Source organism: Centropristis striata, chromosome 16 (assembly GCF_030273125.1).
Source record: "Centropristis striata isolate RG_2023a ecotype Rhode Island chromosome 16, C.striata_1.0, whole genome shotgun sequence".
NCBI classification, from domain to species: Eukaryota; Metazoa; Chordata; class Actinopteri; order Perciformes; family Serranidae; genus Centropristis; species Centropristis striata.
The window spans coordinates 15,079,467-15,107,101 of record NC_081532.1 but is presented as its reverse complement, the minus strand read 5'-3'; the positions used below and the strand labels follow the sequence as shown (position 1 = coordinate 15,107,101).

Below are 27,635 nucleotides of genomic sequence, written 5' to 3'. Positions count from 1 at the left end.
CTCGTTATCGGGGTTCAGAAAATGCTTTGAGGATAAGGTTCTGTAGATAATAATTAAGATGATACAGTCAGTCGGAGCTTGCAGTGGGCAACTTCATGTTTAATTGCTTAAATCAACATGATAAGATGCTCTTAAAATGTCTGCGTGGCCCTGACAAAGCACGCTGACATTGTGAACAGGCATTCACTGTTTACTTATTCAAGACCTCCATTACAAAGATCCAATCAGCTGCAAGCATCAAGATGGAGAACAATGTGAACGCACGTACGGTTTGTTTGATATCTGTAAAAACAGAAATATGTGTTGTAATAAACCACATCATTGCGTAGGAGGCTAGAACACAATATTCTAGAAAAAAACAGATGAAATGGGAGCTAAAGCAGTCATATCATTTCACTCTGACTCATCAGACTAGACTGCTCAGCACAAACACAATCTCATAATCATTACCATTACAGATGAAAGGCAAGGCCCAATTAGAGTGGCTCCAATTGCTGCAATTAAATAAGTGTGGTTGAATGATAATATCTTTTCCCCCCAGAAATAAAAGAAAAAGACGGCAGCGTTGAATAATCATACAATCAAAAACAATCAAGTGGGACTTTGAAGTTGTTGTACTACCAAATCTTAGAAATACATCTGGGGTAGAAATGGTGTTTTTGGGCTCAGCCGACAGGCGCCGTTGGACCACTGCGTCGCGGGCCACGGGGTCGGGCCTACTTATTCCAGTACCATAGGGCTGCTTTTGGGTTGCTGAGGACACTGGTGTGTGTTCCCACCCACAGAGCATTGCAGCAGACCGCCAGAGTCCACAGCCCTTTCACAGCCGTCCAAGACTTGTCCCATGATCCCATCCCTGCATCAAAACCAGCTGAGTGTGAGTGCAGCGTGGTAAGCACTCGTGCTCGCACATAATTTGTAGCTGACTGCTATTCTTGCAACCAATTGATCACTGTGTAAATAAACATGATATGAATGGAACAAAACTTAACTGCTTCACTCAAAAATGGCAACTTGAGGTCTTTTAAATGTAAACCCTAAATCTTTCTAAGAATTTTGATTTGATTTTAAGTCTTTAGACGTCTGTTTGTCTTGTCAGTTCATGAGTGCTCGTGCAGTTGTGCTGTATCAAATGCAGACCGTCTATTTCACAGCTGATGAGCTGCTCACAGGACAGTTTTCCAGCTGGGCTGAGATCCAGTGTAGTTCCCCTTCACCCAGTGGACTACAGGAGCACTCAAGCATGCCAATCAGAATACACCCTGATTGCTCCAGACTGGGACAGCAGATATTTCTTCAGTTGTTAGACATTACTGAAGCAAACAAACAGGGCAACCAATTTAGTATCTTAAATCAGCACAAATTGCTGAGGTGGACCCATCTCAATAGGACAAATTATCATTATGATGGTTAGCAGCTGCAGGAAATGATAAAGTGGACATTTATAGCACAGGGTCTGTTGTAGATATTTAATCTTTTGGGGACTTTCTGTCTCTGCCTCAATAAAAAAAGTTACATCAAAAACACACGTATGAATCAAACTATTATACGACTGAATGTAAGCATGGTTAACATTGACTTTGTTAGATTGTGACAACAAAATACTTGATTAGGTTTCGGAAAAGTTCATGATTTGGTTTAAAATAAGTATGTTACATATTTAAAGCTAAGTATGTTACAAATGTAACATAAGTTAAGTGCTTTACTAGGGATGGCCAAGTACACTATTATCTGTATCTGTTTAACCAACTAAATGATCTTTATCCTTACTCAGAATGAGTGTGGTGGCTTACAGTAGGTGTAATTTAAACTGCAGGTTGGATATAAGCAGAAGTTAGTTAGCCTAAACTTGATATAGGTTGATCAAAAGTTGCTATTATTTATTATTTATTAGAAATCTTTTTCTAAAACAGACTAGGGATGGAGCTTTAGATCAACATTTTTGATCACAAGAGTAAGAAAACTATTTACATAATAGTTACCTAATTATGATTTCCTCTAATCACAAGTATGAAGTTGCAGGTGCCAATCAGAGTCACAGCTGACATATAATGATTACAACGTAGAAAGAAAATAGCTCCATGAAACCATAAAAAAAAAACAATAAAGTTGAGAGTTGTAATAAAATACAAGTCGCCAAAAAACACCAAGGCAAATACAAATAGACCACAACTTAATTCAGTTTCAAGAATCGTACCTCAGAGTTCTGTCCACTCAGCATTGAATCCGCTTTGTTTTCCCAACAACAAAAAACAGTTCAGTCCAGATCCAGTCCACAACAACTAGCCTACAAGTAAGTCAACTCAAAAGTCCACTACGCGTTTTCGCAGGGATTCCCTCTAGACATCACAAATCAGGAAATCAAGAGATTAACAGCGTCTGAATTGACACTTCGGTAACAGTGATATTTACAATATAATAGAGAGCACAGGGAGTTTTTGTCACGCAATTAATCGTAATTAAAACGCCGCCATATTGGCAGGCAAGCACCTGCTGTAATTATACAGTACAGGGTGAGTGTGGTAAATAGCTGGCATGCCAGAACAAACAGGGAAAAGTTAATTGGAAAGCATTTTATACAGCAACAACTGCTGTAAAACGAGAAGAAAACAAGAAAACTGAACGACGGGACCTCACAAGCAACGGACTCGGACTGTGTAGTGACAACTTGATGTCAGGTACAGAATACATAGTTTACTACCATTACCACCTTGTGTAATAGGCTTGTATTACCGTCACCGTACAACTCCATGATAACCGCTGTTTATCATAAAGGTAGAATTTCACGTATGAGATGGTGTCTTTCGAAATTCACCAAGACAGTAATGATTTAGGTAACTTTATCAATTATACAGACCAATTAAGGATACATACAAGCTATCACACCGGTTACATTAACGTTGCTTTGCCATTGCTTACCCTTTTAGCGTCGTCAAGCAATTTCAGCTGGTAGACTCCCATGGATTTAGTCAATTTGAACCCCTCCAGGCTTTTGTAGGTTTTCAGGGACTCTCGAGTAGGATGTATGAAAGTTGACCACTGGATAGATGTATGAACACTGCTGGCCTGCAACATTTTCCGTTACGGCTGTTTCAAGACTTGTGAAAATCACTTTGGAGGTGTTATATTGCTTGGTAATGTTTTAAACAAGCAAATTTTGCACTGTACTTTGACTTAAAGTGGCATTGAACTCTGGCGGAGACGCCATTTATTTTAGCTACCGGTTTCGCACCAAAATAGCCCCACCCACCCAAGAAGAGCGCGAAACGTGTCTGTCACGTGATGTAGGAAGACTTTTTCCCATATACTTACTTTGGTAAAGAAACGTCAATTTAGATATGTAATTAATTATTTATATTTGTATTGTTAAATGTTATTATTTACACTATTGTTCCCTCCCTTTTCCCGTTAAATCATTTATTTATATTTTAATCAGTATTATTCATTTTATACAGTCTATGGTATTATTATCTTCTCTCCTTAATTTCCTGTCAATCTATTGCTCCACACTCCAGTCCAGTAGGTGGCGGTAATGTACCTGTAAGTTGGTCTGCCAACCACCAATAAAACTCAAAAGAAGAAGAAGAAGAATAAGAAAAAGAAGAAGAAGAAGAAGAAGAACATCTGTAAGGCTGCAGTCCCACATGAGTGTATGCAGGTGAGTGACCATTGTCCACTAGGGCAGTAAAATATGTGACTCACAGGGATATTTGTGCACTGGTATGCGGTCTAAGTTGAGTTCACCACAAACATGTATTTGCATATTGTGTAGTTCAGCATCAAACAATAACGTACACAAGTTTATTTCGCAACTGGAAGTGAATGTGTTATTCCCTCTTTGGCCTGCATAGAATGGAGGTGAATAGCAGGTGAATAATCTTAAATTCAGGGTTGTGTGGCCGTGGCCTAAATTGGAAGTCGTTAGTGCATATGCTCCATGGGCCCAATAGATGTGGAAGAGCTGTATTTTTAATTCACAGAAGTTGAACTTTCTAGCTTCATAAGCCATTGAGCAACTGTCATAGAGAATAAGCACAGTCCGCCTCCAACACTGTATCTAGCTTTCTTTGCTTTGAGTATGGTGAGCCTTCACACCATCGAGGCCAAAACAGCGTCTCATAAGTCAGATGCATTGCACTACCATTGAAAAGTCGGAAACCAAGCTGTACATTAACAACTATGTTGCCTATTACTTAGAGAAAAAGATACCCACTGGCTGGTCTTCTATGTGGCATAATCTCATTGACAATTAATGACACAATAAACCTTGATCTCATATTGTTTAAAGTGACGCCTTGAACAGATATTTCCCCTCTATTTCAGAGATGTACTCCTCCCTCACCACTCTTCATCACTTCTCGCAAGATCGTGTGGCGTATTTCGTATTTCACACTGCTGTGTGAAAAGAGGCGCACCTAGGCAGGTTTGCAGTGGCAACTCCTGGAGAAACTGGGAGGTAAAGCTGGCTTTTTTCTCCTTTGCTGACAAAAACACAGATTTCCTTGAGGTTGCGCACTTTGCAGTTCATTTGGGGGTTATGATTGGATTATTAAGAGATTGTGGGCGTAAACTTTGTGAAGCATTAATGAACTTTTGACATGTGATGTTTTACATATGGAACGTAAGTTACAATAAGTCAGTTTCACACAGGATGCAAACAGCAGTTTACTTTTTACATTTCTAAAAACCAATGAAACTTTCAACATATTTGTCATTTGAATTATTTCACCATTTTTAATGTTTATGTTTAGCTTGTTTCTGAACTGCCGAATATTATTAATATAACTGCAGAATATTGACGTACATTTCTTTGGAGAATGATCTGTCTTGGTCCTTTTGGAGTGTTAATGGGACTTCTGCCATCTCTTTTTTTCTTCAATTCCTGAAATACTGTAGTGTCATCTTAGATTTTTCTCCTTTTGTGCTGAAACAGACATTACTAAATTTGAATCAGTACTGAAACTAACTCAACATCTCCTGTATCACCCACTTCGGACAAGTTGTTTCTTCCATCCCCTATCTTATTCAGCTTATGAAAAGCTGGCTTCAGCACATGAAACACAGCTGCTCAACATGAACACTTAAGGGGCATTAAAGGACAGTTAGGAGCTTTTGAACCAACTCTGATCTAGGAAAAAAAATGAGATTAAATGTCCGATTAAGGACGACCAGAAGTTGAAGTTTATTATTCCAAAGGTTGAGTGAGTCTAATCATAGGCTCCAGTACTTAGGGATTTGGTGCTGCTGCTGGGCTAAGCAGCCATTTTCACTGTGTTTACATAAACTACCCAGTTACTTGCATAGTTTACTTTAGTACCAACATGTGGCTCACAGAGGTTTAATATCGCAGGCAGTGCAATTGTTATTTAAAAGATTTGTTTATTTTCATGAATTCCATTTCAGAGCTGCAGAAATTGTGATGGCAGAAATTGTGATGGTTTAAATCACAGAACATCAGGTTTGGATCGATAGATAAAAAGGAAAGAGACAGATAGTCTTTCACGTAATCATAAACATAAGAAACAGTGATTTTTTTTAGTGGAAAAAATAGTAATTTAACTGCAGATTTCTCATGCATAAAACAAGGGACTAGAGCACATTTACAATATTAAATAATGCATATAGACTATTGAAGACACAGCACTGTTGTTTTGCTAGTCACATACTGTATGACTGCTATACTAATGATAGCAGCGGGGTGTACACCAACACACTAAAGGTGGTGAAGTTGTACTTTTCCTTCTAGTGCTTCTTTGGGGGTATAGTCTGTCACATATTACGAGCTTTGACAGAAGTGTGAAGGAAATATATGAAATTGCCTCAGGGGCAACCATGGCCGACTTAACCACAAACAGACCGTGCCAGACTTCTCACAACAGGTATTTTTGTAGCACAAGTGAGAGGTGAAAGTTTAGCTTAAGTTACTTCAAATGAGAAAATGCTGTCACAGGCCTTTCATGTCCTCGACTCAAGTGCTTTGTGTTGCCCAGCGCGCTGATAGCCATGAAAAACTGTTTTGATGATGTCACTACGTCCTAATCTGATTGCTCTTTTTTTTCTCGCCTTGCTTTAGGGCACTGCTCCTACATCCTGTCAGGGACGCAACTCAATATACAAACAATTCATACAAAGAAGTGCACACAAAGGTAAAGTTACCTTACTCATCCAGCAATGAGTAAATAGTGTAAGCTTAAGTATTTACAGAGGCAGTTATCCAAGTCAAACTAGCAGGGTTAACATCTCTGAAAACCTTTCTTATAATAACATTTTAATGAATGTTATTATAAGAAAGGTTTTCAGAGATGTTCCTGTACATGACCTTCTGACATGTAATCCAATGTAAACAGATTAAGCTATTTTATGAAAGTGGAGCTTTATAGATTGAAATAATGAAATCTTTTAATAAAATTTGCTGAGTAAGGTCAGGATCTAGTAGAGACAGTTAATCTTAAAGCAGTATAAAAGTAGTGTTTTGGGACACTGACAACAGCTTACCGTTCCTGTAATGTAACTGTAATAAATTTGTATTGCAGCAAAGAATTGTGTCACATAACCTGTCTGTGTTGTAGTTCGAACCTCTTTGTTCCTCCCTTTGTCATCATTATTATGTATTTGACTTCCTGGGAATGACTTGTTGAAACCGTTGGCCCCTCTGTTTGTGTGCAGGTTCTGCCAACTGGCTAGTCGCCGGCGACTTACTGGAGCTCTACACTGCGCTGCCATGACCAGGCTTCTTCTGGAGATCGTACGGTACGGTTAACATTACTGCTGATGAGTGTGAACTAGCTAAGCCCCATTACTACTGTTAGCTTTGTCAGTCTTGCCATTCGTTCTCCCCATGTCTTCCATCCTCTCCTTCCTTTCATAATGCACTGATCAACAGTTATCTCCATTTGAGCACCCATCTCCCACGGAGGGCCATTCTGGTTAGTGCACAATGCAGAGCGGCAACAATTAGCTAGCCACTGAGAGCACTTAACAGCTTAGCCACCTCAATGTTTGCTCGTCACGTCAGAGGCGACGGCGGTGTGCAGCCTTTCCTGGCCCAGATTCTGAATGTCAATCAAACTCTCCTGAGAGCCGTGTGGAGACAATCCTAGCGCAGACAGATTTTTTTTTTTGTATTTCGAGTACAGCACCTTTAAATACTCCGGTTATTGCATCCCAAAAACCCATATTTAAATGATCACTCACCATGGTGGTGATATGGTACTATGATACATAGTTAGTATGTTTAGCACCGAGTGATCTACTGGAGACACCTGTTTACATTCAGTATTTATGCTTTGCATGTGGCAGTCGAGTTGATAATCAGAGTATTATTCCTTTGACAGTAACCTATGTTCAACCTGGCAACCTGATTAAAAGCTGTCAGCACTACCACAGACACCACTGAGTCTCTGACTCATTCCGCTTCACTTTGACTCTTAGTATTTTTAGAGTGAGATTTAAAGTGTCATTACATCACATGTGTGGTACTTTGATTTTCTTAAATGTCTGTTATCTTATATGAGAGGTTTAAAAGTATAACAATCTGATAGTGTTCTAACGTCTAATGGTTTCCTGCTACACTCATACAGAACAGTCTTCCTTTGATTGTTTTTGTATTTTCCATTATTTCTAACTCACTTTTTCGGTGGCAAGGTACTTCCTTCCTGACCGCGAGCAAAGTGTTTCTCTGTGTACCTTTTTGCATGTCTTCAGGCTTATTCCTGAATATGGCCCTCTTCGGTGCAGAAAATCGCATTACAGTTCCGGCAGGAAAACATTTGAAAGCCGACTGTTTTCTCGACTCAGTTTACCGTTTTTGTTGCAGAAAGGTAACTTAATCTTTCATCCTTAATGAGGACGTATTTCATGGCAAATGCATGATCACTTAAACAGTTCACCTCACCTTATTCAAATCACATTTTCCCTGATTAGGACAAGCGATACCCACACATTTCAAATGCACAGAAATGTTTGAAGGCCAAAGGCTTAACATGATATACGGTATAAGAGGAAATAATAAGTGTGGTGTAGCTGACATACTGAGAGCATTTTCATCTGAACCAAACCTCAGACAGGACTGGCCTGCACTGACACTAGACTTAGCTATACAGTAAGAAATCTTCCCCCTTTGGCTCAGTTCCATTTTCACATATCCTTCCATGGTAACAAGGTACAGTGTTTGCCAAACGTATCCCATCACTTTGTCTTTTAGTAGCGCATGGAGAGGAAGGAAAACATATACACCCTAAATGCATCATGATCTGGTGTTCATTTGATAGTTTTGAACATGGGCAGCCCACCTGGTTTTGATTTTGCAGCTAGCATGCTGGTCAGAGTTGCCTTGTTTTATTGGAAATCTTGTTCATATATCCCCTGCCCAGTCCTCTCTGACCTCTGACAGCTCCCACGGGGCTCATGGGTACATCCAGGAAGCACTACAATGCCGTGCTCATGTGCACACGGATGTTGCGTGAGGTGATACTTGTGAAGTTGCTCTGTTAGTGTTTGCGTAGGCCTGCTATTTAGTCACTCATGCTTCCACGGAAGACTGGGGGTGTGTTGTCTTGTCATTGAACTGTGAAGAGCTGTTTACCTACGATTGTTGAAACAGAATCATGTAGTCATGCTGGCGAGTCAGCATGACTGTTATACTGGCTTTGTGGTGTGGGAGAACTGTTTTCTACTGTATGTGTTAAATACACAGAATAAGTTCCAAGAATTCTGTACATATGTCCTCTGCTCTAGGTGCCAGAATATTAACATATACTGTAGCTACTGTCATACAAAGCCAAATACTATGTACTATACTATATTTCAGTTGGGTTCTATGTCATAAAGAAACTGGAGGTTGTCATCAGGGCTTAGTTGGTAAAGCTGTCTCCCATTCGAAAAGTCGGTGGTTCGATCCCTGGACATGGCAGTCTGCATGTCGAGGTAACCCTGGGTCGGATATTGATTCCAAATTGCTCCCATTGCTGCAGTGTATGAGTGCGTGTGAATGTTAACTTACTGATGAGCAGGTGGCACCTTGAAGGGTAGCTTCAGCCACCAATGTATGAATGTGTGTGTGAACGTTGATCTGTAAAAGCGATTTGAGGTTACTATACATTATTATTTCTGTATTTTATGGTTATCAATGTTGATTCAAGTCTAAACGTTGTTTTCAATTCACTACAAACCAATTCCAATGATAAAAAAACATCCGAATTAACCTTGGGGGCCAAGTGAGCTTATGCATACAAGGAATTTTACTCCGATGTACAGTAGCTTTTATTAGTTACACATCACTCAAAAAAAAGAAGAGGGCGACAAAAAAAGGAAAACAAAATCATGTGGTTTGCAGAAACACACAATGCCAAGATTAATTCTGGTGACTTGCTGTGCATTAGTATTAGCATGTGCTGCTGCTACTGCTATAAAAAAGCAAAGTATTCTTAAACAATCAATATTTTAGTTTGGTTCTTTGTCAAAAAAGCTGGAGGTTTTCATTAGAGTTATACTTTAGTTTAGTTATACTTTTCTACAAAGTATTCATGAATGCACTTCATGGTTATTGATTTGAGTCCAAGTCTTGTTTTTAATTAATTACAAACCACTTTCAATGGTTAATGCATGACAGATCAATAAAATAAAATGAATTGTTTTCAGACATGTACAGGGTACCCTGTACCCTGTCGCTGTGTAAAACGTAAATAAAAAGACAGAATGAATCAGAATCACAATTCAGTGATTTTAGTTGAATATATGACACAAAGCATTAGCAAATCATTATATTCCGTTTATTCACATTTTGGAGAATGTGCCAACTTTTTGGGAATTGGGGTTGTATTTTAAAACATTTTTTATTTATAAAGTATTTAGCATGTGTTATTTTGCCTGTAACAAACTTGTGATTTATCAAACATATATCTATTCAAAATGAGAGCTTTAACTCTCATGGTTTCCTGATGGTATGTCATTTTTAAGAAGTGGGTGCCTAGAAAAAAAAAACTTTGGGAAACACTGCTAACGTTTTTGCTTCTCAGTCATATAACCTTCTACAAAGAAAAAAAGTCAAATGAAAGTGAGCACAGAGTTTAAAGAGAGCTTTAAAGAGAACAGAAACCGAGATCTCCCGTCGGTCCCTCACTGTGCTGCTGCAGCTATAACAGCAGAGCAGAAGTAGTAAACAGTCTGCAGATATATTGAAAATGACACAGCACTTTAGATAAGACCCACAAATCCCATGTGATTACGGTGGCTATTGAACCTTAGAAATTTTGTGGCCTTGCGGGGGGGCAGCAATAGAGTGCATCTTATTCCAGACAGTATAACTTTAATGAGAAAAAAATAGATTATAACTCTGCACTGTATGAGTTGGATTTGCTTCAGGTTCCATACAAAAGTTATCAAGGCTGAAATGTGATATTGCTGTTAATTTTTATAAAGAATTTTAAATACTGCATTCTCATTCCTCTATATTGTGCCCAACATTTGTGCTCCATCTGTTTTCTACATTACAATATAGCATGGCTTTTGGTAATATATAGAATATCTTGTATTTAATGTATTTTGAACAAAGCCGACTGTGTGATTTACTAACCATCGTTGCATTTCTTTTAGTAATGCTCGGCCAATTCTGTGTTTTTGCTGAGGATAAAACACACTAAATCATTTGAGTCCCTGCAAAGCTCTATCGTACAATACTTTTTCAGGAACCGCCCAAATCCATGTGAGATGTGAAATAGTAAATAATAGCCTTGGACTTAGCTGGGATAGACCCTGACACTGGGTCGTTGCTTTGCTTCAAACGTAAAGTTTCTTTCCCTTGACATGGATCACTATCCTGATGTAAAAGCTGGCATTCTGTTCTGATTTAGACTAATAATTTATTGCATCTGGCATCAGGGTCTGCACAACAAGACCAAAGGCACAGCACAAGCTTTCAAAAAGAACCTGATATTTCTGTGCCCTAATCAGTTTAAGATGACCCTCTTCGTTGCAAAAAAAGAGCTCTATTTGCGAGATCTAGCAGACAAAACATCTTTCTAGCCTTTCAGAGCCATTAATATAGATATAATCATAGGTCTCTTCCAGAGGATTTCACCCTCAGAGGGAATTCCTCTCTAGCGAGTGCCCGACTCTCTTCAAAGCCAAAGTGTGACTTACAAATGACTTGCTTTGAATGAGTGACGGAGGACATGAGAGATGGCTGACATCCCCTTTGTGGAATATTAATTTTGCTCAAAGGATTTCATGAGACACGCATTGAACATGCCCAACCACCATAGTATATTAAAACAAAACTTCATTTCACTCTCAAGACATCATCAAATGTCAGATTTCGGAAATAAAAGGTCGCTTCTGATGTAGAGAAAATGGAGTAATCTTTTAAATCTCTTCATTGCTGAATTAATTCTCTCCCTCTCTCTCTTTTTTTTTTTTTTTTTTACAATTCTAAACACTTTAAAGCTAGTATTTATTTTAATGTAAAGACCTTTTTAAATCTATTTTAAAAGTAGCCAAATGCTTCCCTGGTTCACCTTTCGATATCATGCAAGACTCAGCAGATCAGAATGAAGAGACTCATCAGAATGACAAAGTGAAACACGGGCCGGCTTCCCGGCCATCAAAGCAAGTTTGGAGCTGCCTTTTTGAAAAACAATGGCGCAACAGCTAATGTGGCTCATTGTAACGCTCGGCTGGCCGTGAATGGCCACATTTCCCCACGTTAAAAGACATCTTCAGAGTCTGGCTTAGTGGAGGTGAGACTGTCACTTCCACTGGCGCCTGATGGCCTCACCTGGCTGCATAACATCACCGGTGTCAGGCCAACTATCTCCATAGCCAAACACACACTCCTACTGTATATATGAGTGCTGCCCAATAATCACACTTTAATATTTTCCATTTGTTCACCCGTCTTATGGTTTGCTGCAATGATACACCCTAAATGCTTTAGGGGTTATATCCTGCTTTCATAGTATGGTTATTATATCTAGTGGCAATTTTACCCTTTTATTTTAAACAAAATTCAGTTGGTGTTGCAATGACAGAGACATGGTTTAATAAGGCTTTCAAAATTAAATATTTATGTTCTAGTATAAACGGATCTGCATTTGCATATTTAAAAGGCATCTATTGACTAATGCATTTTTGTACTCGTATTTGTATACAGTATGTGTGTATAGTACCACAGGGAGTGTGCTCGCCCTCGGTAACCCACAAAGGCAGGGAGCGGTGGGCGGTGGGCCACAGACTTTGGGCAGCTCTTGGCTGAATTATACAGCTTGGTGAGATCCACTGAGGGTGACCCCACTTGTTGAAAGCAAACACAAATATGATCTGGTTTCTGCGTGCTGTGAGTGCTGAGACAGGCTGAGTGTCCTCCCATGAAGACTTAAAATATCAGGAAATTCTAAGTTTGACTTTATTCGATTTACCTGTCGCTCCCAGGTATTCCATGTTATTTTAAAGTGATTTGTGGTCAAATGCTGGAAAAATACATGGAATATAGTACACTATATCTGTGGATTTAAATAATCAGTTTATGTGGGCTACAGTTTAGTACAATTGCTCTTTTATAATGTTTAATGGTAAAAAGACAGACTTTTCAGAGTTGCCCTCAGGAATTGAATTTAAATGTTATTTTTTATTTCTACTATCCTGACCAATTCTAGTTGTCCCGTTTCATGGAACCCCCACCTTACCAGAACTGTATCACGGACGCAAACATCCAGCATGCCCGGAAATATTTTAATTGGTGTTTTTATATTTACCTAGCTGTAAATGGAGCATTGAAATGAAATAATGTCTTCCAGTTGTACCCCAGAACAACCCATAATGTTGGCAATTAAGCTATTAACTTGAAAGATGTGGAAATGTTGGGAGATGAACAAAATTACTTACAAAAAAGGAAAATATTTCTCATAAAAAAGATCATCTTTACTGATGGTTCTGAACACACCACATATTTTCAGATTATCTACCAAAAAGCATATTTTCAGTATATAAAAAAGGGTTGAAAATACAGCGAATAAAAAATTAAAAAACAATAAGCAGTAATTAATTAAGATCAAACCTCCTATAGATGGTTAAATTATTGTACAAACTTCACTGCACATTTTCTATGCTTGTCCAGTGTTGCGACTATTAAACCAGCATCAATACTCCCACCTACTGGCCAGTACCTGTGCCTGCAGCCATGCCATCATTTCTACCCCTTTTCCAACCTCCCACCGCCCACCTCGAGGCTTCCCTTCCTGCTGGAGGAATGGTAAAGTGATCTGTTGGTCCCTAAGTGCTTTTTGCTGTCAGTGGTGTTGACGTGGGATGCAATAGAACCCCAGCTGAGGCCACCTTGATGAAGCAGACTTGTTGGGCTGCACAGACAGCATCAATAGACACAGTGTACACATTCACCCCCAGACATGTTGGACCTTTAAGTTTTTTTCTCTCACTTTTTAGGACTGTAATTATTTTTGTTAAATCAATAGTTTTAACACATTCTTAGTAAATTAATAAAATTGTTATATTGTTTTAGTGCACAGAGTAAAAATTGGCATTCCTGCTCCAAATAAATTCATTTTATTGACATCAGTGTCTCTGATGCAAAATATAAATTAAAATGATAATATTCGGGTACAAAGTGTAAATGTGTGTTTTTGTTTCCATCGAGCTCCATCCGGGAAAACAGACATATTTCAAGGCCCTTTCGGAATGATAGAGTGTATGGGAAAATCCCCCCCAACTGTTGGAGGAAGCCATGGACACAAACAGAGGAGAGTTGGGGACTACCTGCTGTTTAAACAGATAGCAGGGCCTGTGTGGCCGCGGCTGCAAAGGCCCCTGAACTTCGCTCCACTTCAGATGTTTAAGAGTCCCAGCGAGGGCATTGGAGTTCTCCTGAGAAATAAGCAACTACTTGGCCAGAACAGCCTTTGGATCCCAGGATGGACCGCCAGCGGCGATGCAGAACCCGTTTGCTGATTGGTTAGCGGACATGCAGAACGTCCTCCAGGGAGCTAATGCTTGGGTGGTTCAGAAGATTGCCAGGCGGCCGTGCAATTAACTCAAATAAGCTTGTGGAGAATTACTTAATGTGCATCAGGCCCTTGCTGAGTATACAAATTATGGAGAATATCTACTGTTGCAGGAGTTCACAAGAGATGCACATTAGTGTAGAATCAAACCAAAAAAAGTAGTACATGACGACGTGTTAATGACAGGGCAATATACAGCATGTGTGCCAGTGCTTAGAGTTATAGTATAGTGAGAGAAGTTTGACTTGAGAAGGCGGCTGTACTAGCAAAACACCTGTGGTCCTGTGAGCAGAAGCTCTGAACTTTGTACGCTGTGTGGGGGCCGGGGGCATGACTCCTTCCACACAGAGCCAATGACTGGCCAGGGACCCAGAGAAGCAGTTGTAAAAATAGATGCAAAAGCAATACTTGCCCAGTCATCAGAGGAGCCTCCCACGTGGAGAGAGAAACAGGTGAAGATGAATGTATTTCATTTAGTTAAAGCAGAATTTTTATCCTTTTCCTTATTTTTCTGTCATATATGTTACATTGGCGGATGTTTATATTAAACTTGGACAAAATATGTATGTATTTCCTTTGAGCAAAAACCCAGCTCCTGACAGATTTCTAAATAAGGCCATCTGTTCCAGGCATGTTACCGCAATGTTTACATTACATACATTGCTACATGTAGCTACATGCTAATGTCAGGGAAACCTGTAATCTTGGTTGCTGTAGTAGTTAATTTCACCCCAGTGTTTTGCTGGAACATGTTCAGTTGGTAGCTTTTGGTTTAAAAGTTTTATTGGTAATTTTTTACGGTAGAAAGTGCCACAATATGCATTTCCAGTGGGCTCCTCTGAAGGGCCGGTACAGAGGAGACTGACATCCCCCAAAAAACAGTGCCATGTCATTTTTACAGCAGCTTAAAATGACCCATATTTGTAAGGCAGCCATAGTAATTATAACTGTAGCCAAGATGGAAGCGAGGTGTAAAGAACAACAAGGTCCAAGGAAAAAGGCAGGGGAATGCTGTTCGTATCCCATGTAAAACCAAAACTCAATGTTTTACACACATTTTATCTTCCCTACGTAACAACCTTGCAGTTTTAACACCTGTCTATCTTTCTCTAAGCCTATCCACATAGTTTTTCCTAAACCTAACAAAACTGAGACCATTTCACAACGTTAACTACCGTGCCGCCCTCAATATATGTGCTGAATATATCTTGGCTTTACGTTAAACGCCTTCCTCTCATCAAAACTCTGGAGACAGTCATCAGTTTATCCACAGGTTTATTGACTTGAAAAAGGGTAAAACTGAGAACACACAAACATCTCTGTACATCTCTTGTACATATGCTGTAAACTTTTATCATAAATTAAATCACTCACTTTTTAACCTTTTTACTTGCTCATGTTTACATCTGTATTGTGTATTAATTGTTTTTAAACTATCACTCTCGTTAGCCATAACTCTCTTATTTTTAACATGTTATTGATCTTTTGCCCTACTCCTACTGATTATACATATAGTATATGTTAAATGAAATCAGTGAAGTCTAGCTTGGTAACTAGCTTGAAAATCAACAGATAATTACTAGCATTTTCCGTTAAACTTCACAGACGACCTTTTGCAATGATAAAAAATGATCTGTAATTGAACATAAGGATGTACAGTGATAATACATACCGACGATACTCCGTGTAGCATAAGATGTGAACAGTTATTTGTTTAACCAGACAGCATGCAGTGTGCCTCCTGCAGATCTAGAGCATGGCTACTTCTAACCTGCTCCTCTCTTAAATAGACCACTGTCCACTAGTGGTGGCATCATGAACTTACTCCTTAAACTATTAAACAACTATGGAAACAGAACAACTACATTGCAACCATTATGTTTAGGGATGTGTTGATCTCCTGCCACCGATGGGTGGAAATTTCGGAAATGCTCCTGTGGGTCGTATTAGAGGATCGGAACAAACAATATATGTGTCTTATAGTTTGAAGGACAAGAACACAAATGCAGAAAACCTGGAAATTCTGACCAATAAGCAGACTGGGATTTTTCGGGCAAGGGTCTTAAAGAGACAGGTGCTGCAATGGAGTGTTTCAGACAGAGTGAATAGAAATGCAGCAGCCATTGGCAATATAAGAAAAATAGTCTTTAGAGCTTGTAAACATGTTCTAGTAGTAACCAAAAATGCCGGTATAAACCAGATAATTAGCATAATAGTTTCCCTTTAAAACACAGTTTAGAAAGCTAAATAAAGTCTCTCCAGACCTTCATTTTTATAAAAGCTTCTCGGGAAGGAGAAAGCCTTCCAGGCCTATAAGACAGGCTTCTCTTTATGAAGCTCACAACACTGAGGTGAACAGAAATATTGATATGTGGCCACCTCATAGCTGCTTGACCACCTAAGCACATTTTATTGCACCCATTTTGTGGTTCACAGGAAATCTTCATTTATTTAGAAACACATTAAAGTGTCAATAAGCAAAAGTATTAATTGGGAGCCACCCAACCTCGCCTCAACAGTACCCTGTTGTTAATGCAAGCGACTTACCCCTGCATTTCCTCTCACTGACCATGGTGGCGGGCTAATGATAATATATTAACTGACCATACAGGAAGCCGTGTCCCACTGTGCAGTTTTAGTTACCAACTATGCCTTTCGCTTTTTAAAGGCCATTTAAGGTAAAGCGGTTAAGACAAGCATTTTTTAACAACTCCATTTGTTTGGGGATGCCAAACGCCCACAGCCACTGTTGAACACAGCCGCTTTCACCCTCAAACTCCACCTTTAGAAGAAACAATTTTATAGAGACGCGGTGACATCATTTACACGAATATGTTGTTTAAAATCCAAGAACGTCCCGTTGTATATTTGATTTGGCCGCGGGCACCTCAGCTGACCAATACATCACATGTCCTGAGCTACGACTATTTAATGTAGAATCTCCAAAACTCACAAATGCAGTGTGACCAAATGTTCCAGAGATGTACCAGTATACTAAACAGGCCATATATCCCGCTCTCCTCTCCAAACAGAAATAGATTTCGCTGAATTGTTTGATAAATTTGGTCTAAGGTTTTCCAGCCATCCTTATTGGAGCTCCTACTGTTTTTCTGGCTGTTGGTGGCCTAAGCCCTAATCACCCTCCGTTCCCTCAGAGGCCATAAATTACTCCGATGAGATGGTGCTTTGTGTTCCTACTGCTGGGGAGCGGGGCGAATTCACAGCGCCGTATTTTGACAACCCGTACTTTAAATCATTGTTTTATGACAGATGGGAAAACTTCTGCACTTTCACCGGCCTGATTTATGTTCATTTGGGTCTGGAGGACACTATAATTTGCAAGTAATGTGAAAACAGATGGATAGAGAGATACCAAAGGGTAACACTGACCTATACATTCTCAGTGCAGCTTACAAATGGCATCCATATGCTGCGAGAACTCTTCCAGTTACATCTCCATTACTGTGTGTCTGTGCACATGTTTGAAGGGAAATGAGGGAAGAAGCCTGTGAAAATTTAGTGTTGAAGCAGGTTTTTGTTGAAGGAAGTTCTATCAAGTCATCTAGAGCATTTATCAACAGCAAAATCAGCAATGTAATAACTTACATGTACAATGCACAGCTTTGTTTTATGGTTAATACTGATCTAATATGCATGTAACAGTCACTCATTTGGATATGTTTAACATGTATGAGCAAATCACTTTGATTATTTGACCTTGGTTTACAGTGCAGCTTCCCATCTCCGGCGAGGCATGAAAAATGGAAGTGAAATAATTTAAGCCATACTGGACCAGATTTCCTTTCTGGTCAGATGTCAATTCAGAGAAATTACAAAGTTGGTCTGCTTCATTTCCACTGCCTCAGGTCATGTAACAAGGGCGTACACAGATCGCTCAACAAAGCAGATTTTCTCTTCTTATCCACACATCAAAATCACATCAGACACAGTCTGTGGGGCAGGTTTAAGTACCATCAACATCCCTCCACAACAAGTCCTCCTAACCAAATAAAGGGGGGTGCTGATCCCAAGAAACCAAATGTGGGACACAGAGTACAACTGTATCTTTGTGTGGGAAACTTTACCAATGCTAAGAGGCGATAGAGGTAGCTTTTTTATATAATGTCTATCTAACTTGAAAAATAAACGTTTGTACTCCCCCGCCCCCCCCAAATCTCCAAGTAATATTGTGAAAACTTCACAGTAAAACTTCACAGTTTGGTTAAGTTTAGACTGCAAAACTTCTTGCTTAAGGTTAGGGGGGGAAAAGTACATGGTTAGGTGTCGCAAAAGATGACCATTTATCTTGGGGTTTTTTTAATTACCAGAAGAGAGGTAGCTACATAGGTGGCGTTGATATGACGTAGAAATGAACTGACATTGAATTACACAAACAATGGTGACATTTAACCCAGAAGACCCGTCCATATCCGGCCACTAGAGTGCGCTGCTAACTACAGATGTAAATATGGGTTGTTTGAAGCTGCTGTATAGACACGTGTGTGTTTTTTAGGGGAGGACAGTTTTAACCTCCAGGCTCACATGGCAGCTAGCTGGAATAATGACACCATGCACCATGACCCAAAGAGATTGTTTCCTTCAGCTGTTCCTCTGGAGTTTTCAAAACATCAGGGCCAGGATGTTTTTCATAAATCAAACTAAGCAGTTATTAATTAACTATAATAAGTTGTCAGATCACATTTACTTGTATAGTACATATTGCTGACAGACAGAGATTGATCAATTTTATCCAGCGTTTTGGCAAAGGACCAGCAAATGTAAGGTAATCTGTGAGGAAACCGAAAACCAAAATATATCATGCACAGCCTGGGAGCCCAGGACGACTCGTGTTTTATGGCTTTTCCAATGAGGCAGGACAGTATGTGAGTGAGCAGTGTCTGGTGCAGTCATTGTATTCCAGCTAAGGGGGGGGGGGGACCACCCACATGAAGTCAGTGATGGAGTAAATACTGTTGCATGGCCACGTCCCCTTCCATCGCTCGCAGAGTAAACTGTGGTCGAACGGCGGGGCTCTGCTATCTCAGCTTGCATCCAGATCACGGGGGCAGAGGAGGCTTAAGGCGGAGAGGACGATCACGCCAGCCCCTCCTTGGCCCGCTGTGACCCCCCCCTCTGCCCTCCCTGTTCTGCTCAGGAAGCCGACTAATAGTAGTCGATGTCTCTGGGCTGGGTTGAACTTGGCAGAGCCCCCATGTCTTTCAAGCAGAAGACAAACCGCTCACGCCCCTCTGGAGCCGAAGGCAAAGTGAGGCCCAGAGGGAATGAGGTGCCTACTGACGCCCCTGTCACAGGATGACGCCCTCGGTTTCCTTCCCTTTAATACAAGACAACAGAGTGCATCATGGGAGGGCATACTCAGATCATGCTTGCTGAAACAACTGCTAACCCTCGTCCTTAAAATTGTAATCATGGAGCTAAAACTATGTTAAATACTGAATTAAAACAAGTCAGCTAACACAACCAAATCTCTCGTGTCCTACATACCAGAGCTCCTTAATCATATCCTCTCTTTTTGTTTATTTGGGCTGTTTGGACATGAAACTTTTCAAGAGGGAATAATGTCCCAGGAGCACAGAAAAGAGCAAGCCAATTGGCCTCTTACAGGAGGTCTTTGAAGACCACATTTGTGTTCTAACAACAGGAACACGCAATTTCCATTTTGACTAAATGTAAGGCTGATTACTACCACCATCAGGAGTGCAGCTCCCAATTTGTTAGGATCCAATTTATCATCTCCTTGACTGTTTCTTGTGGGAATGGACTGTAAACGTCCTTCAGGCAAAATCCCTGTCAATCGGCTCTACGGGTGAACGTGATTAAAGAGACAAATGAGGTTAGTTTATCTGTATTTTACGTGAGAATTGTTCCAGCATTGTTGCACCTTTGTCTCATTTCAGAAACACTACGACCCACATGGAGCAATGTCTTCTGACATGACAGTTAGTGACAGTTATATGTGAGGAGGCTGTGCCTACAAATGGGCGCTTTATTGGTCTTAGATGATAGCATCAACCACAATGTCTTTTGCTTTCATAATGATTTACTGCTGCCTGGTGGGATGAGCTCAGTGAATATGTGTGGTTGGCTGCCAATTGCACTTTTTCCTCTGTTTCTTTTTGGTCTTTGTGGGCCCTGGAGGTTTCTTAACTGTTATAGAGCCATTTGGAGTGGAGGCCAGGCAGTATAAAGCTGTATTTGGCAAAAGACCTCAATGCGCCTCCAAAAATAAGAGAGCAGGGTGAACATATTTGTCTACGTCTGCATGTGTGTGTATGTGCATGTGTGAGACAGACAGAGTGAAATACTGGTCCTGTAACACTGGTACCTAAAAATACAAACGGGCATTTTATAGTAAAACCAACTTGCAACTTACCAGAACATACAAATTTGAGTTGAGTTGTCAAGTCCTCTCATTAAGCTTTTTTATTGACCATACAAGCTGTAATTTGTGTATTTAGCCAAGCCTTTTTTAATGTTAAGAGAGTAGAAATTACAATTTTACAAATGTTTTAGGACATTCACATGACAGTGTTAATGTTTCTGCACCGGCTGTGGTTACGTCCTCTACCTGCAGCTGTTCCTGCTGGTAGCCATATTGAGGAAATGAAAAAAAACAGTGCTCTGACCCGGCCACCGCTGTTGTTTTAAAGGAAGAAAGGTGAAGACCTTCCTCCTGAGGGAGTAGTGGTCTGACCTGAGGACCAACGGTCAGGGACGTGAACCACAAAGAGCAGGCAGAGGGTCGTGTCTTTATAGGGGGCTTCAAGCTGGAGGAGGAGGGGGGCAACATGTGGCTGCAGGTGAAAGAAGTAGATTTTTCCCAAAGGAGGAGGAGAAATTACACATCATAGTGTGTTTTCTTATTTCATAAAATGTGAGACATGTATAGATGATCAGTATAATCTACCCCAGTTGATAACTTACATTAAGATTTTTTTTTTTGTATCACAAGTTTAAGGAAATGTTGTGTTTGAATATACATATGAGGCATTATCTTAGAAATAGAAAAATTAAAATTGATAATTCTTGTTGTATTTTGTTTAAATATTAGAGTAAACGGTTTCCATTAAGGACATTTTGGATCTCTTTTTATCACTTCGTAAATTAGCAAAGAAATTATGCCATACAAATAAAAAAAAATTGCAATGTTTTTAGGAATTAAAGGTTCTATAAATCAGGCTATGACTGACATATGAACAGACCCCTCTGTAAAAACCTTGTCAAAGACATATTAGAAAAAAAAGAAAACAAAAGAAAGAAAGAAGAAAGAAAACAGCTGTTTTAGATATGTACATTAAGACAATTGTTTTGTGTTACAAGTTTTCAGATTATTATTTTTTTGTCTAAATATGCAAACAAGGAAACAAGTTCAAAAAAGTTTTTTAAAAAAGTCCAAAATCTCTCTGGGCAAAATTGACCAGTGCACTAAAACAATGTTTTTGCGAGTCAAGTAGTGTTTTACCTTAAAGCTGTAAACATGGTTGCTCTTAGAACACATAATATTTATCTAAATTTTTATATTCTTATATTGTGGAAACCAGACTGAGGAATATGTCATGCAAGGCAACCCTATGAAGGAGTGCAGTGTGCAGGCCTGTCTGCTGTCCAATCATGTGATCAGAGACGTGGTTGTTGCGACCTCTAGTGGTCTCCCTTCTTACTCCACATCACTGTGCCATATGGAACTGGTTTACATCAGCGGTTAAATATGCTGCACCACACGATATTGGGCATGTTGGGCAGAAGTTGTGGCAACCCCTTCCTACAAATCATATGATCTAAAAAATTTGTTGCACAAAGCCAACTCCACTGTTAGCTTATTTTAGGGAATCGTGTCAATCTTGTAGCAAGGGTCATATTCAAGGGAACTGAACTGGAGCCAGGTCTAAACATTATATTTATTACAGTCATATCCAAGCTGCTCTGTATTTTCCTGGCACGAATTGTCCCTATGACAAATGATCCAAATGCATAAATTAGTTTGGTAATTGTTCTGTTTCGCTCCAAATGGCGAAACGACATAATGCATAGTGGATGTGTTTCATAGTTGTTCTGCAGCATGCTGCAGTTACTTTAGCTTGACAGACATCGACTTTCCCCTACACCACGCTGACTGACCCCTTTACTCAGTCAGCATGAAGAAAGCCGCAAACCCACTTCTGTCTTTCACCTCACACAAAATTTTACGACTGACTTTCTGAATACAGAAAGGCTACCCAGGCTGAGGCCGCCTGCCTGGGCAGCAGACAAACAGAGCCCTGTTCATCTGTTTTCTCTGGCCACCCTCAAACACAGCGCTGTTACATCATCCATGATTTCTCTTTCAACAGGAAAGTGCCATTTATGTTGCGTTCGCCCTCCCTCGCAGCACATCAGATAGTGATCACATCATGTAAAGCCATTTGTTTGGAGACTCTGTGTTGGTGGCCACCCGTGTTCAAGCGGGGCTCTGGCCTGAGGCCTGCTGATGACTTTTCCAATCCTCCCTCGTAGGCTGGCAGGCAGAGTGGAGCCGAGCACACGGCCCCAGTCCCATAGCCCTTTTAGCCCCAGACCTCAGGCAGGGCCCAGTCTTCCACTTCCCAGCGTTCGTGTTTGTTCTTCTGCACCTTGATTCCTGTAAGAGTCGAGCATCTGATGTACAGGTCAAAGGGAAAGGAAATGGCAATCCCAGCTGGGGGTGAGGATATAACCTATTAACTTTCTCATCTGTGGGAAGGAAAAATGGATCACTCAGTGAGTCCTCTCGTCTAACTGGTGGCAGATTTCTGCTCCCAAAGGACATTAAGAGTTACTGTAAAACTCTGTAGGTGAGAAACTCTGCTGTCTGCCTGTGTGTGTGCACACGCATGTGTTTCCAAAGAGACTGGCTTTTATTAAAAGGCAATAAGATCCTGAATCATGGTGATCTATTACTGCAGTGCAGTAGATATTTTCATGTTTTGTTGTTCTGCTAATTGCACTGCATGCTGGAAAGGAGATAATGTAGTGAACTTTTTTTTTCCCGGTCGCTGTAGGTTCCCTACAGCAGCTTTGGAAGCTCTTGCCTTCCAAATAAAAGCAGGAATTCAGTCGTGATTTATGACTATTTAGACAAGTGGTTAACAGGGAGATGTAGGATTATGGAAATACTGCTTTCACATGAAATACACAGAACACGTCATGTGGGCTTCAGTGACCACTTAAATCTGTTGGCAGGCTGAAACCCCCCTCCTTCAGCTCGTCAGATGCACAGGGCTTCTTTTCACTCCTCACTGAATATTTGACTTCCTTATGAACTTGACAGTTATTGGTAGTTGCAGAGGCCTCGGTGAAGTGACACAATGCCCTATATCTCCACCAAGGGGAAAAATGTGGACATTATCGTGATGATCAATAAACCTAAATATAGAGCCTGTTTTCTAGTATAAAGTGCACAAAAATAATGCTTACTGTAGAAGAATCATTCAAACAGTATGTCATTTAATCACTAATTAAGTGTAATTTGAGTAAACAACATATGTTACAAAAAACAAGGAAATACCACCAACACCAAATATATAGTAGATATTATGGAGATAGATGTATTTAAATTTTGTAATAATAAATCTACATTTAAATAACTAAATATTTAATCACAATTTATTTAGGTGGACAATTATTGTCTCTTTGAAATTATCCATGGGACAAACGAATAGTCTCTACTGGTTCTTCTTGCTCTCGTGCACTTTTAGAGAAGGTACATGTTTGGCTGTCAGCGGCTCTCCTCGCTTCTGATGTGGTGAAAAAGGGGGCAGTGGAAAGTAGGAGAGGATGTCACAGGCTGCAGAGAGATGACCATCTGGCCCAGCTCCTCTCTAACCCCCATCACTCAACAACACTGAGGGGCTTTTCTCATTCAGGAGATGGGAGAGCCAGGAGATGGCCAAGGGTCAGACTGACACGCAGACATGAATTTTTCACCGCTACATTTTCTTTGGGTAAATAATCCATGTGAGTGTTGCCCACAAGCAGATGGTAGCTTATAAATCTTCAATCGGAAAATAAATTCTTTTGAAAACAATAACTGGTTCGGGGTGGATTTTCCTGCCAAAGAGGAAAGGTTGTTTACCTTTTGTGGGGATGAAAATTTCAATAGTAGTTTTACTCCAGAAAAAAAAGCATGTCAAAGTTAGGCTGTTCATTTTAAATACATCTTCCTGAGTTACAATAAATTTAGATTCAGAGCATCGTGTTACCTTGTGAACTCACACTTATAATACTACAGTACTTGGCTGACATTAAAACCTTTTTTCAAGTGCATCTGAAATCTATTGGGAGACATGCCAATTATTAGTCATACATTTGGCTTAATATTTTCTGCACCAGCAGAACTATTGTCTTTGACCTGCTCCTACCTCAGTTACAGTTGCCAGAGAAGTAGCAATTAACATGCTAAAACAAAGCAATTTCTTTTTCTTTTTGGTTCATCAAGTAAACAGGATTTGGTGGCCTCTAGCGGTGAGGTTGCAGATTACAACCTTTTGAACACCCCTCTGCTGACCCATCCAAGTCCAAGCCGTGGAAAACTACAGTGGCCTTCAAGGAAACGTTTAGAGCCAGTGTTTGGTTTGTCTGTTCTTGGTTTCTGTAGAAACATGGCAGTGCAACAAAGCATACTCAATAGAAGAGAACCTACAGTTAAAAATAAAAAAACATAATTATCAATATTACATTTAATTCCTACACACTGCTTCTTTAATATGGCCAACATATTGGCCAAATGTCTGGTTTTACATCTTTATCAGCTTGTCACTTATACCCCTTTTCAACAAAGGCAGTTCGAGGGATGGTTCAGAGCCAATCTTGAACTACTTCCTCGCATTTCAACAGCCAAAGAAGCGGCTCTCGGCCAGGAAAACTTGTTCCAGAGCAGCACCAACACTTTGCTGGTCTCGAACCATGAACATTTTAAGACATGGGGCTGGGGGCGTGATTATTGTGACCAACAAGACCAACGAAAAAGCTGTGACCGCCAATATTAAAAACACAGAGCAATGGATATGAAGGTAAAGCAGGGAGCTGTGGAGGCCTAGCAGTATGGTTCTCAGACGTCTTTGAGAACAAAGCTGGCCAATGGGAATGTGTAAAAGAAAGCCATGTTGATTGTTGTCAATGCTAATCCTATTATGCCAGTATTTGCACTGACAAAATATCACAAGCAAAGTTGTCAGTTAAAGTGGTGCACATCCATATGAACTACTAAGAAACATTAGTTGAGAGAAATTATTTCCAGTTTGAAAACAAAGAGGTCCTGAAAATCCTGTAGCCCATGAAAAGCTGAAAACACAGTCCAGTGGCACACTTGGTCCTCATGAGGTCTTTTACACGGGTATCCCAACCTTTGATGGTGTATCTGCACCATGTCAGGAAACTATGGCGCTGCGCCAGCATCTCAGTGGGTGTGTTGCAGAGGCATACCACTTGTAATGAGTTCCACTAGCAGGACACAAGGACATCCTTGCAGTCGACTCCGAGAGACTTTAATTTCTGCTGAGTCGTCCCCAAAAACCTCTCCTGTAAAGAAATACCCTGATGACTGTGCCTCCTATTTCTGACGTTTACGGCTTCTTTTAAAAAACATGTTTGAAGCTAATAACCTCCTGAAATCATGCTGAATCATATTTGGATCTTTTGGCAAAACATCACACACATTCCTACTGTGATATACTCTGCTGTCGTATTTATTAGTCTCCCACCCAACAGTAAATGTCAAGCGCTGGACGTGTCCTGCAGGGTTCGGCTGCTCAGTGTGTACAAGCACATGAGAAGAATTTCCAGGCAACATAAAGGTTCAGCTAATAAAAAAGGTGCGATGTTGTGTCAATTTCCAGTGAGATGGTTAACCTCTTGCCTTCATTTTCTTCAAGAGCAGGCTCAGTTCTTATTCTTAATACCACAAAAATTCTTTCATTCCTTTCATTTCATAAGCAAACACTCGGGCCTGGAGGAGTCATGTGTTTTTGATGACCATTTTCCATTTTAGAAACTCTGAAACATCCATTGTTTGCTTGAAAAGGATAATCACCTAACCCATGAAATGTTGATGAGCAAAATGAGCAGAGCCATATTTACCGTACAGAGAGGCTCATTAGAGAGCCAATCCCAGTGACGAGTTGTATGAGGTGGCAAGCACCTGCCTTCTGTCTGAGGCATGCCGCTCTTATTGCACTCGCTTTTATTTACTCACGCTCAAATTATTTTTGGCCCTTAGTTGACAAAGATAAATGGGGAGATTAATATATATTGGACTAATCTGGGAGCTTGCAGTGGGGGTAGCAGAGAGCCTGGATAGTATTTCCCTCAGGTAACCAAACGCAGGCCCACTGGATTAAGAGCCATTTGAGGTAAGGCTTAGCCATGATCCAAAGCTATTAGCAGAACATGGCTGAAGGAAAAAAAAACAAGGGGAGGGGAATCAAGGAGCTTTTTAATTGCCTCCTACTGATTATAATTCAAAGATGCTCCTAAACACATGATTGCAATCACACTTGAAACGGCATCAGAATGAGGTCTTTAAAATAAACAGACAGCTTCAAATTTGTTGTTTTGAATTACCCAAAATAACCTTAGTAAAGAATTTTATGTTTGAACATATTTACTGACCCAAAATGCCTTTCTTCAATTCATGTGGCAGTTGAAAATAGCCTTACATTAAACTTGATGTTTAATGCCAGGCATGTCTTAGTATGTTTATGATGTAGAAAATTGAGAAAAAAGCAAACCCAATTTTTTTTGTGACAAACGTCATTTTCACATTTTGTTGGTTTCTTACTAAATCACCACAAACTTGTTGCCACTCACATGTTTTTGTTGCTGCTCTGAAGGTCCAGTGTGTCAGCCTTTTAGCTCCAACAGCCTTCATCTTCAGCAGCCAAGGCAGCTCACTGTGTGCCTCTTTAATTGTGTCAATAAATGCATGTGGTTAAAGCAGTGGATATATTTAGATGTTCCAGTGTGAAAAACAGGCTCACTTATTTTATCACCCCAGCCTTGTTTTCCATTCTAATGTGAATTTCATACTCTTCAGCAACTCTTTAGAAGCATACAAAATATAGCATTGTTGCATTAGAGGTCTGCATTAGAGGTCAGCATTAAAGGCTATGCATTGCTCTAAGTAAACAAAATAAAAGTAGAGGTTAGAAACAGAAAACAAGTTGCCTTAACTATCAGAGCATACTGGGCACAGCATTGGAGGCAGGGCCCCGTTATTCCTGTGAATGTTGCTCGCTGGTGAATGAAGCCAAAAAATATTGACTTCAGTGTAAACATTTAGCCATATTTTCTATGGCTCTTCTGCATAGTGGGCCCCACAGAGCATGTCCACCATAGACTTTGGCCGGCTATCTCCCTGTTTAGACCCCTGCTTACTTTAATGGGGATAAAATGAATCAATCGTGTGGCTCTTCGAGACTTTCCAAACATCGAGTGAATGAATCAAATTCCAATAGTGACATTTCATGGGGGTGGTGATGCTTAAATAAATGTATCTACTGATTTACAGACATATCTTTCTTAATGTAAGTCCATGGAAATCTTCTTCTTAGGCCGCGTGGCATCATGCAACAGACCCAAAATTTAATT

General features: G+C 40.1%; 1 protein-coding gene across 3 annotated transcripts in view; it reads right to left on the bottom strand.

Moving 5' to 3' along the window:
• nkx2.2a (NK2 homeobox 2a) overlaps nt 1-3,298 on the bottom strand; it is an 85,783-nt gene extending 82,485 nt beyond the window's left edge. For all 3 annotated transcript variants that reach the window (XM_059354024.1, XM_059354025.1, XM_059354026.1), the window contains exon 1: nt 2,920-3,298. The gene's annotated coding sequence lies outside the window, so the exon portion shown is untranslated. The remainder of the gene's footprint in view (nt 1-2,919) is intronic.
• Between the last annotated feature and the right edge of the window lie 24,337 nt (nt 3,299-27,635).